The following is a 12,404-nucleotide window of genomic DNA, read 5'->3' on the forward strand; positions in this document are numbered from 1 at the left end:
GAACTCCTGTGTTATTGTGGTCTTTATTCATGATAATTAATAAATAATTATTAATTTTTTTATTACAGAACGTAAAACGCTTTTGCATTCAGGTTGCATTTATTGTTTTGGAGACAAACTCCGCGTCTTTGCTTTTCTTTTGAATTCGACCCTTGCATCAGAATACTGGCCTGTTGTTTGGACGTTGCAGTGTGGCCCCCCCTGCTGTCTGAGCTCAGATCAAAGTTTGAGAGCGTCGCACCACGTTCAAGGTCGGCTCCTCTTTTCTCACCCATTAAAGGTTTACTGTCACATGGAGCGGCGAGCCGGTTGAGCCGTGGAGGGTGCTTCCCTCCGCAGACGCACAGAAGCTGTTCGACTGTGACCTCAGTGCTAAAATGAGTTGTCCGATTTCCACCCATTGATCGAAGTGTCCTTGGACAAGACACTAAACCCCTTTGGCAGTGTGTGAGTGAATCCGGCAGTGTAAATTGATTTAATGCTGCTGAAAAGCAGTGAAAATGTGCCGTCTAAGCAGCGTCCATATAGAATAAGCTATAGATGATATGTGTGGTCCCTGGACAGCCATGTTTGACCTTTTCCTGTGAAGTTGGACTAATTGAAGGGATGGCGGCTGAAGTTTAGCGCAGCCTGAAGTTTGTCTCAAGTGTTTCTTAAAGACACTTTGTTCTTGCGCTCGCTGATGAAGTTGGAATGATGTGTAATGGGAGACGGGTCGGGGTGGAAGCAGAGAGGCATGTTAACCAGGCTCGTTCAAAGAGCCGGCCTCTCCACTTCAGAGAGAATATTCCACCACCACAAGAGGAGTGAGAGTTCAGCTCCGAGTGGGATTCAGCTGGAAACGAGTCGGTGAAATTACACACAGCTTCAATTATACATCACAAAGGGCGAAAAAGCCCCACTGGAAGGCAGGGGGAGGAAATATGGGGGGGGAAAAAAACGGGGACACTCAGCCCTTATAGTGTGTGTGTGTGTGTGTGCATGTGTGTGTGTGCGTTCTTGTATTTCTATCCTTGTCGGGGCCAAATGTCCCCACAAGGATAGCAAAACGTGGAACGACGTGCCTTGTGGGGACCTTTTTCCGGTCCTAAGTAGGAGAAACAGTGTTTTCTTGACCATGTTGTTGTTACTGAAAAAAGTAAAAGTGCAAAAACATTTCTTTAGGGTTAGGCTTTGTTGTGGTGTGGGTTAGGGTTAGGGTAAGGGTCAGGGTTAGGGGCTAGACATGAATGGGAGTCAATGGACGGTCCCCACAAGGATAGAAATACAAGACTGTGCGTGTGCGTGTGTGTGTGTGTGTGTGTGTGTGTGTGTGTGTGTCCCACCTATCCTCTGTTTTGACTTTGAAGTTATGACTTTGTCAGTAGCAGAAGCCGAAAGCAGGAGGTGGGAAAACGGAAACTTTACCACCTGAGGGTTTTGCATACACACACTCACACACACACACACACACACACACACACACACACACACACACACACACACACACACACACACACACACACACACGAGAGGGCAGCTTTTAACATATTCCTGTCTAAATGAAAATTTGTAAAGCAAAACAGTTTGGAAAATAATCTGTCACCTGTAACAGTCTCTGCGCTGCCCTTGAGCGTGTGTGTGTGTGTGTGTGTGTCAGTGTGACTGTGCTCTCACACATTTAAAAATATGAGTTGTTTGTTCCCTCGCGTGCCATTAACTTCTCAGGTCTTGTTTTCCGCTAATCCCCTCAGTTTGACCCTGAACACAACTTCACTGACCCCTGTGAAGTTTGAGGGCCTGCTGAAGATAAAAACGACTGACTTCTCCTTCCTTGGAGATTGACTGCTACTTTTTTTTTTTACCATCCTGATGACTTTGTTTTCACATGTGCACGCAAACATTTTTGGAAAATAAAATTGAAAAATTCTTTATGGTTATTAATGTTTTGCATTTTCACATATTTCAAATTTCTAATGCACAAATAACTCTAAATTGAACCTACGTTGGTTCTACAAACTCACATTGTAGAGTCTTTTGTTTTAGGTTTTTTAAAAAAAAAGAGAAATATGAAATAGAGAAGAGAGCAACAAATACATTTTCATCGGAGATCATGTTCCTCCAGGTTTGATGGACTCTGGACGCACAGATCAGGAAATCCCAGTTCAGAAACCGAGAGAAGATCAGAGCATTACAGAAGGTCTCCCATCAGCCTCGGCCTATTGCATCTTCTCTAAAACAATGTTCAGGGTGACACGAACGAGCCGCAGCGGTGAGCTTCATCTAGCAGTGTCGTCTAATCCAGACGTACCGGTGATGCAACTCATCGACAGCTCTGAAGATCGGCTGGACTTCCTGGATGTCCTCTGTAGGATCCTCTTCGTTGCCAGTCTTTTCTGCTTTGGCCTCGTTCTGAGATGCAGCGAAGTCTGACTTCCTGCGTTGCAAAGTCAAAGTCGTCTCACTTATTTTTGAACAAAAGGCGGAGAGTTACCAGATGAACCGAGGTCTTCTTGAGACCTGCTGCTGGCGGTCACTTGATTTATTGACCGAACTTCATCAAGGCCGTGAGCTCTGAACTTCCTGACGTGCGATCTGTCAAGAGACTTTGTGCTCCAGAGGTCAGAGGTCAGTCGGTGGCCGACGACACCGTGCGAGAAGAGGTTGCGGGCAACAGAGTGACCGGTGATGTTCACCTGCTTCTTCTTCACCCGCTCTGCCCCTCGAGTCATTTTTCAGGAAACACGCAGCAGCGTCCCTCCGTTTGGTCTAAACGTCAGGCGGGGTGAGTCTCCGGATCTCCCACACGACCTGAAGCCGGATGAAGTGGATATAAAAGATGGATGGATGGGTCTCACGTGTTTCACTGAATGTTATCGCTCTAAAGTTTAAGGTTCAACCAGCCGCGCCAGAAGGCTTCACCTGTTACCTGCTCCGATTCTCTTGTAAACGTGAGATCCTGGTTAATTAGCAGCTTCTCTCTTCTCGGCTCGTCTGTGAGATCTCACCTTGAAAAATGTCAACGGGGTCTCACAGCGGAAAGCTTTGTTTACCTGTGAGAAACTGGAGGGTTTGTTAGCTGCGCTCCTCCACGTCAGCTCCAAGTTACAGTCTGGAAACCCTTCTCAAATCAGCTAATAATATATTTTATTGATCTTTTTTCAATAAGAAAATTTGAATGTGACAAAATGAAGCAATTGAGGACATATGCACAAGTTTTTTCCCCACCTCGCTCAACGCTGTTTTGACAGACATTTAAATGGAAACGGGAATTCAAATATTCCTCTTTTCCTGTAGTCGTCTCTCTCGGACTCCCATCCTCGGCCTTCCTGGATGGTTTGAGGGGTCCTTGAATCACGTGCTGAAGCGGAGCTCTCCAGGGCCGCCGTGGCCATTTGTCATCTGTCCTCAAGGCTTCCTGCGGCTCGTGAAAAGGGTTGAGGTCAGCGTCCTTGCTTCTCTCTGTCCTCAACAATGTCAGCGGCGGAGCACAAATAAATGACCTGACAAGCCTGCAGAATGTCACCCATTGTTCAGAAAAGCGCCAGTAATCCTTCAAACTTCCTTCTTCGTCCTGTTTATGAGGCGTCAGGGTGACTTGGTTAAATCTCTCTGAGTAGATCGCATGTATACGCAGTCACCTTCAACACTGATGGCCGACCTAACCGCAGTGTGGAACTTTTTAATGACTCTAATTCATCTAATTCAAATATAACATATGTGTATTTATTGTTTTCTTTGAGACAGATGGCGACTGTGCAATTTATATGAAGGAATCAGACGGGGAGACGTGTCTGAGGGTGTACGTGGTGCAATCTAATCTGTTTTGCACAACAAATAAAGATTTAAATAAGGAATGAATGTATTTTAAATCTTCAAAGAAAAGTTTTAAGACACATATTTAAATTGGAATGTCATGTGAATGTAATGAAAAATTAAAAGATAAAATAGGACAAAGCGAACAGCCATAGGTGTATTTTGTTCGTGTGACTTTCAGCATCAGTGCATGGGAGTTGGCAGCTGTACTTTACTTGAATTTAACAATTCAATACGTTATGTCTGGTCTGATGGTAAAGTACCTTTAATCACCAGTTTATTTTATTTGATCAAAAACAAGTTCAACCCTACACTATGTACAGGGTGCTTTAGTTTTTTATTCCAAATCTAACATGTCTGTTTCCACTCAGTTCTTCTGATTGCAGTCTTTACAATATTTTTTTATAATTTCATTACATTCGTTCAATACATTTTGTTTAAAGTTATTTTGCTTTCCGTGCATAATTATTATTGTATGATTTTCTCTGCGACTGTTCCTCTTCTGGCCACAAGGGGGCAGTGCTGCACCGGAGGACTCGGGGCCTTCATGCTGAGCCTGAGGCGAGCTTTGTGACTGTTCGGGAGCATGGATCTCCCCTGAGGGAGGCCATCCTATTAAGGTGCAAATTACCAACACGTTGTCTGTGTTGGAACAATGCAACCCTCGGCTTTGTGGATTATGTCTCCTTCTTTTCTTTTTCTGGATTTTTTTTCCCTGCATCTGTTGAAAAGTATCCTGTCAACCTGCGTGATGCAAAAAGTGCAGGAGTGGTCTGCTGCTTCCCCATACTGACATATAATTGTTTTTTTTTTTTTAATGGTTAGCGTGTGCGTGTGTTTGAATCTACATTAACTGGTTCAGCGTGTGCCTGCATTATTGTCACACAATTATGGGTCGTTATTTTGAGTTTATGTTTGTGTGTACAAGTGAGACAGAAATCATTAGGGAGTTCAATCTGTCCTCAGTGAGTGTATATGGACCAGAGACAGATCCTCATCCTCATCATCATCATCATCATCATCATCATCATCATCATCATCATTATCATCACCATTATTTGTATATCATTACCTTTGTACTTTGTAATTCATTTTCCTGTTTTTTCAGCTGACACTCATTCCGTGAGGGTTAGTTGCCGTCCACCGGTCGTTCACTACCTGTTGAAGTGTGTAAATTCCTCCCATCTGCCAGAATTGATCATTTAAAGCAGAGCAAACACTGCTGAAGTCTTGAACTTGTGTTGGTGAAGTTTATTCACCAATAAAAACCACATTTCTTTGTCTTTTTGAAGGAACATTTGCAAAACGCTCCTTCCCTGAATCTGTGTTTTGTCTCTGAGGAAGTGTTAGTGTGTGTGCTTCTTGATCAAACGTGCTAAGTTTGTCCGGTTTTCCCTGGCAGTGTGTGTGTCGTCGTGACGCGGAGGCTCACGGTGAAAGTCTTCGATCGTCCTGTCTAAACTCTTGACCTTTTTCTCCCGTTCATGTGAGCCATTCGATCACGGCTCATTATCAGAAAGAGGCTTTCAGCTCCTCTGCTTTGTCGGCCGTGGCCGCGCTCTCTGGCGTGAGATGCCTAAACATGTGCATGTGCTCACACACTAACCCACTCTTTCTCTTTTCCTTTTATAAGAAGTAAGTGGAGAGTGGTGAAGGGTGAAGGAAAGTGGAGAGAGGCTGGAGGGAAAATGTTGAAGGAAGGAGTAGATCGGATGTGATTTGTGTGTGTGTGTGTGTGTGTGTGTGTGTGTGTGTGTGTGTGTGTGTGTGTGTGTGTGGTCAGGGCTGATTGAAGGATCTGAGGCAGAGCTGGATGGAAGAAGAGGGACACAGAGGGAGGAGATGGGAGGCAAAAGCAGCGAATGAGCCTCAACTGCTCAATCAAGACTTGCTTCTTGCCCACAGTAGAGGGAAACTTGTTAATGGCTGAACCGGACGGCCTCGCTCCCATTCAGGGTCGTAGATAAATCCTGTTTAAGTCTGTCTGAAGATGCTGCTGAAGCTTAGGAAGCACATCCTGCGTCTACTGCTGAATGTCCTCTGAGCTGATCACTTCCTACAGCGCATGTTTTTCTCTCCGCATCGCCTCTCCGCACACAATAGACTGACATTTTCTGCACCTCGGACGTGAGATTTTTTTTTTTTTTCTCAAACCATACTTCGGGAGACTGCGATCAGCAACACTGACATTTAAGATGTATAATTACAGAGAAAACAGGAGGAGATGAAAGGTCGCCTGAGCTTCCCTGCTTTATTCAGCAGTGAAACTCTTCCTCTGGTGTTTCAGTGTGAACAGAGATCAGAATCGTAGGAAATCCTCCTACAGTGCCATGTCAGGTTTTTACAAATCAACATCGCTCTTTTGACTTTCAGCCAGCGGAGCGTGGATGCGGAGTCGTGGCATCCTCCAGGCTCTGTGGAGGCAGACAGCACCAAAGTTCCTTCCTTCTTTTTTGGTAAATCCTGTGATTTTTACTCCAGCTGTCTTCATATCTGAAATGTTCAGAGCAGCTTCCTCCAACCAGTTCGTGCAGAACGGTTAAATTACAATTGTTAAGTCAACTCAGATAGGTAGATATGCCGCACAGAATAAGGCTAATGCTGTGAGCACAAAGCATCCAGAGGAAGCACTGAACAGACTCTTGCTTCTTTGATTTGGAGCTGATCACCACTGAGTTGTGTCCCTGCAGGAGTTAATAAAGTCCTCCGTGTGCGTCTTTGCAGGAGAAACAGGTAGCAGAGTGAGAACGAGAGAAGAGCCGGGGAGAGACTCTGAGAGAGTCGAAGGGAAAATCTAAATACCCCCTACTGAGGAAACCGGGGAAAATGCCGCAGAGAAGTGGATGAGCGAGGTGATGGGGGGTACTTAGTGGGAGGCCCCTCCTTTGAACTGGATGTCAGCAGAGAGTGAGGGGAGGCGGATGGAGGAGCGTCTGAACACAGCCGCGCAGATTAAAGACGAACAGAGTCGAGAGAGGAAAAAGTAGAAACTGATTTTTTTTTTTTTTTAAATGAGAGAATTTTTTGCAAATTCAGCGTAACTGGAGGAGCGGAGAGAAAGAAGAAGAGGAAGAGGAAGAGGAGTCTCCAGGTCGAACCTCCTCCCGGCTTCGATCCGACACTTCATTAAACTCCGCTGGAGAAGATGCTCCCTGTCTGATCGACACATCAGAAATTACAGCCCCATTTAGATGTTTTAGTGTTTTCTAGTGAAAATGAAAAACTTTTAGTGCATTTTGGATGCACAGAGCCACTGAAAACACAACTTTTTGAAATCAGCCCCCGAGGGTGCCACTTTTCGAAAATGCTCATGACTTGTGGAAACTCAGAAAATTGCAGTATTTCAGAAAAATACTGCTACTTCACATGCAGACTGTGGCCATAGTAAATAGTTCTTCTGCACATGCTGGGGTAGATCGACAATAATAATGTTTGTCTCCAGAGTGTCACGACTCTCCGTCCAGATTCTCCTGGAACTTTGTGGCTTTAGAGTTGAGTCACCCGTAGTAGCACCTGCTGGTGGCTCTTTATGAAATTTGCATTGTTTCCACCATATCTGCTGTTTCCATGTAAACGGAAATTGTGAGAAAGCCCAACAGGTAGAGATCCAACAGCACCGCCTGCTGGCGACCTGATAAATGCAGCCTGGATGAGTCCAGACATGTCCGGCCTGCTCCAGCTGCAGACCAGTTCTGAAGGTAGGCTTTATGAAGCTGTGTGACTTTCTGTGTTTTCCTGCTTTTGTGTCCGTTCTTGAGAAAATGTAAGTTCTTTCTCACTGATCACTTATGGATAATTTGATAATTATTCTCGTTTGCGCTGTTTCATGTTGTGTTTGACCTTGTTAAGTAGTCCTGTTTGAGTAGAAGTTAGCGTTGACATTAATTTGTTGGTTCCAGGCAAGATTTAAGTGCTTGTGGTGATTTTACTGAATGTCAGTATTACAGCTTGGTTTATTATTGTCATTGTGACCATGCTTTAATAGACATGGTGAACTGTTAATTGATTTCACTGCTCATTAATGCTTGGAGCATTTTGTGCTGCATTGTATTCCCTCTTTTTCAGACAACACACACATATATTGACAGACAGATGCATACACAACCAGAAACGTTGTAAATGATGAAAAGATGGATACATAAACAACAAAGAGGACACTCAGATTTCTCTGTCTAGTTCCTTGACTCTCTAACTGGAGTCATAATGTTCCGCCTCAACAGTCCTATCCTCTGACACTCGCCTCCTCAAACAGAAATTGTTTTCAGTACGTTGTCGTGTAAGTGCAAAATGTTTCTGAGATGAAAACAGGAAAAAAAAATGTGTCATTAATAGAAAGATTGTTGAGTAAAAGTGCATTTTAACTTGTCCCCAGTCCATCACAGGAGACACAGATGCAAGCAGCCACAGTGACATCTAGGAGCAATTAGTCTGAGTGACATGATTTGGAGCAGCAGGACAAAACTGATATGTGCACATGAAGAACATGCAAACCCACACAACACTTTAATATAGTCCTCCCAAACACACAGGAAGACCCTCAAGTTAGGCCCAAATCAGGGCCGTTCCTGCCAAGAGACAGAGTGCTAACCACAACACCAGGTTGCACGTTGCCCACCTTGTATCCAATGTGCTCTTAGACAACCATGATATTTCGGAATACACACTTTTGAAAGCTGATTAAGCAAAGGAACGTGCTGAGGAATGTCTGACAGAAACACAAAGCAACACACATGATCCAGTTCTCATGGTTGCCTTCATGAATATAGAATATCAGGGTTGTGTTCCTCAGCACGCTGGGAGGAGAATGTTCTAACTGATTAATACAGGGTGTGTCATGTGATTTACTACACCTGAACATGCTTGTGTTGGTTTTTGGTGTGTGACATCTGATTTCATTATTTTTGAAACGATGAAGCAGACCAGCTCAGCCTTCAAGCATGCTGAAGTTTGATGCAGTCCCTCAGCTCTTTGACTTCTGTATAAGATAACTTCAAATTTAGATTTTGTGAATAATCACCCCCCCTTTTTTTTTTTTGCTTTAAAGAAAGTTTATTTGCAGTGCTGCTCCAGCATGTAGAATAGCTTCCGAGACCGATGTGTCCAATTCCGTGGTATCACGTTTTTGCGCAGTGGGGTCGCAGTGCTACGTTCAATAACTTCATGGAGAAACATGAAGTAAATAAGTAAACAAACAAAGGAACATTGCCTGTTTCCACCAGGTCGCTCTAGTATAAACCGGCCTAATTCATGCAAATCCCTTATTGAAATACTGATGTTTCTAAAGTCCATCATTGTATATTACTCTTTGTAAATCACCTGCAAAATGCTCACAAACTGAAAGCACAATCTATTTACAAATGGTAGGTAAATGAGACATCTGTGTTAGACAGATTACTGAAAACCTATTTATTTTCATTTTAAATAGTGCTACGCTTATAATCTGATTGCATGTATGGGATGAGCAAAGCCCAGTATGCCAGTTGAGCACTCATGTAAAATTGGTCAAATTTTCTCTTTTCTTTGGCCGTATTTAGCCAAGCTCTGCTTCAACCCAAACAACCCTGAGTAGAAAGATAAAGTAGTGTTGAAAACAGATGGATGGTCTCTGGTGGAAAATAAAAAAGGAAAAGACACCCTGAGTTATTACCGCCATTATGACCCCCTGAAAGCACGTCCATGGATGTTCTTTATTGCTACTGTCATAACAAAGAGCAGCCACTAGAGGGATGAATAAATATTAAAAAGATAAAAAACAAACATCTTTTGAACATCCACCAACTAAAAGTGCTATTCTTTCCTGGTAAATGGATGAAATAACACATAGATATCTATAGGAAAGCAGCGTCAGACAGCTGAAGTGTCATCTGGCGTTACGAACTCTTCCTGGCTCAGAAGCAGATGGCAATATGCGTCACTTGGAAATGGCATCAGCACTGTTCTCCACGGTCACGACAGGTCGCAGTGTGCACAAACAGTCGAGTGTCTTTGTAGCCTCTCTGGCTCTTGAGAAACATGCAAAATCAAACTTTTTTTTTTCACTGCATCAGGCTGCTTGGCCATTTCTTTGAAGTCAGCAAATTGATTCATGTGCTGTCCCACAAAAAGGAGAGAGAGGGAGAGAGAGAGAGAGGGAGAGAAAAAACATCAAGACTATCAAAACATACCTCAGGTTTAAAGTAAAGCCTGCTCCCCTGAATTGGCCGATTCTCTGAGTCCTCACAGGGAGAAAGGAGACCTTCCTCCTGGTTCTCTTCATCCTCCTGCACTGTATTCCCAACTGTGCTCAAACTTAAAAATGTGCCACACAATTCCCAGTTTCCCCGAGCCTCATATAGATTTTTAAATGAATCCATGCATTCCTCATTCGAGCTCTTAACCTATTTCATCCCATTTCTTATCTCATTAGAAATCAATGAACAGACCTTTCCCACTCGGTGAATGTAAAACAACCACTGGCATGAAATTTGCCTGAAAAAAAGGATGTTTGATAGAGTTTAATTGGGCATGTGAAGGTTTTGCCTTGGTAAAAATACCTCATCACATCTCTTCTGTGCATATTGACTCACATGATATAAAATTATATGAGCTTAGCTTGAATTTATTTTGGAATAAAAATATTTATGTTTTCTAAATTTAATGATAGTAGTTTACGTGTGCAACAGCAAACACCAGCAAACTTCAGGACCACGTGTGCTGGAAATAATTTGGGATGCAGGTTCATATTTGTGATATTTGCTGTGTTCTGTTATAGTTTGACATTCACTAGTTTCCATTTTTCCACCTGTGTTAGAGTTTCTGTAGTTTTGTGTTTGGTATTTGCAAAGTTTTTTCTTTATATTGGGGTCGTGTATGGTTTAGATTTAAAGATAGTTGCTTTTTAGAAAAATGTAATAGTGTGTTTTAAAATAAAGTGTTAATTTAATATATCAAATTGAATGAGATGACTTTCATCATGTAGCTGTATCTAAACACCACTAATCCAAATGGAAGTGATGTGTGAAATCCATCAGTCGCTTCATAATTCCCTTAAAATCTGCACCTTTATGCTCATTTACCACAATAATTTATTACATCTTATATGAATGTCACATTTTACTTACAAAATGATTTTTTCCCAGCTTTTGCAATCCACTTATGTAGCGTCTGAAACGGTTAACAGTTTAATTATGGTTAAATCTCATTCTGTGGCCGGTTTGCTGTGGGACGTCAGTCGCTCTTTCAGTTCTGTATCAGTCTGTGTTCAAACCACTGCTGATAGACTCTTAACAAACTGCGATCATGTTCGCGTGTTCTTGATAATCACAGCAGCTTATCACTGCCCTGCTTTCGAAAAAACCAAACTGCTCCAGAAATACATCATTGTTATTTTTAATGATCATTCATCCCACTGTCTCGTATCAGGTGGGCTCCTTTCCATCTATTCCCCCCCCCCTGAAAGATCAAACCCTCCGCTCCTGCAGCAGTTGCAAAAGATCATCATGACAGGACTTGTTTGTCCCTCGCATTGCGGACTCCTCATAACCGAGGTCCTGCTGCTATCTAATGAAGTTTTTGCCGGTGTGTTCATTAAGGTCACTCTCCGGTCCCCGCTGTGTTGCGGTCGGTATTTGTTTGAGGCGCGTGACTCTTTCAGCGTTCCTCTATTTTAATGTGCAAGTGAAAATATGTCTTCATCATATTTAAGAGGCTTTTTTTTTTTTTCTTTTTTTGCTTCTCCCACGCAACCGTTTCTGTCTTGGTGTTTATTTGCATGATTGGCCGAAATAGTTTTATAGACACAAGGCCGGTATATCTCTCCGTCTCTCTCAGTGCTCTTTTCAGATGCTGCTCGTCGCTCGGCCACTTTAATAGAAGCAGTAATTACACACTGAGGTGAAACCTGTGATGTGCAGCCTCCTCTGAAAGCCTCCAAGCCTTAATTGCAGTGTTGAATTGCTTCCACAGTAAATAAAAACTGGACGATTTGGCACACAGCTTTTGCAATAAGGAATCACAATCCAGTTCCTTTGTTTTCTTGTAAAAGATGTGGGGATCAGTATTTACAAAAAAAACAAAACAAAACAAAACAAAACAAAACAAAACAGCATCACGAATTAAGGCTTTTCTCATGTGAGGATCTTGCAGTCTGTTTTATTTTATAATGTTTTCTAAACCGCTCATTTCTCTGTCCTTCTCCCTTACCTTCAAATCTGAATAAAACTTATCGGCGTGACTTTGGATTGATGGATGACTACTATGCCCGGAGGCAACCATTTCAAGTTACAAGCGTGTCTGTGTTTTCAATCCGGCTTTCATAACTAGATAGACACCCACACCCACACTCACACTCACACACACACACACACACACACACACTTGGCTTTATCATTAGTTTTACCTGGACCTCCCAGACACACACAGTGACTGCAATATATGTGTTGCTGTGTGTGTATATCCAAGTTAATTTGCCTCAAACACGGTCCTCTCACCGGGAAGGAATTATGTTTTCAGACACACCGGGGTCTGCGTTGTTAAGATGCAGAGTGCCGCTCTGCCATCCCTTAGTGTAAGCAGAGGAGGGGATAATATGTCGTCTCTCATTAGCAGGGAGACTGTGACATCTTCAGCGT

Source organism: Salarias fasciatus, chromosome 10, assembly GCF_902148845.1.
Source record: "Salarias fasciatus chromosome 10, fSalaFa1.1, whole genome shotgun sequence".
NCBI classification, from domain to species: domain Eukaryota; kingdom Metazoa; phylum Chordata; class Actinopteri; order Blenniiformes; family Blenniidae; genus Salarias; species Salarias fasciatus.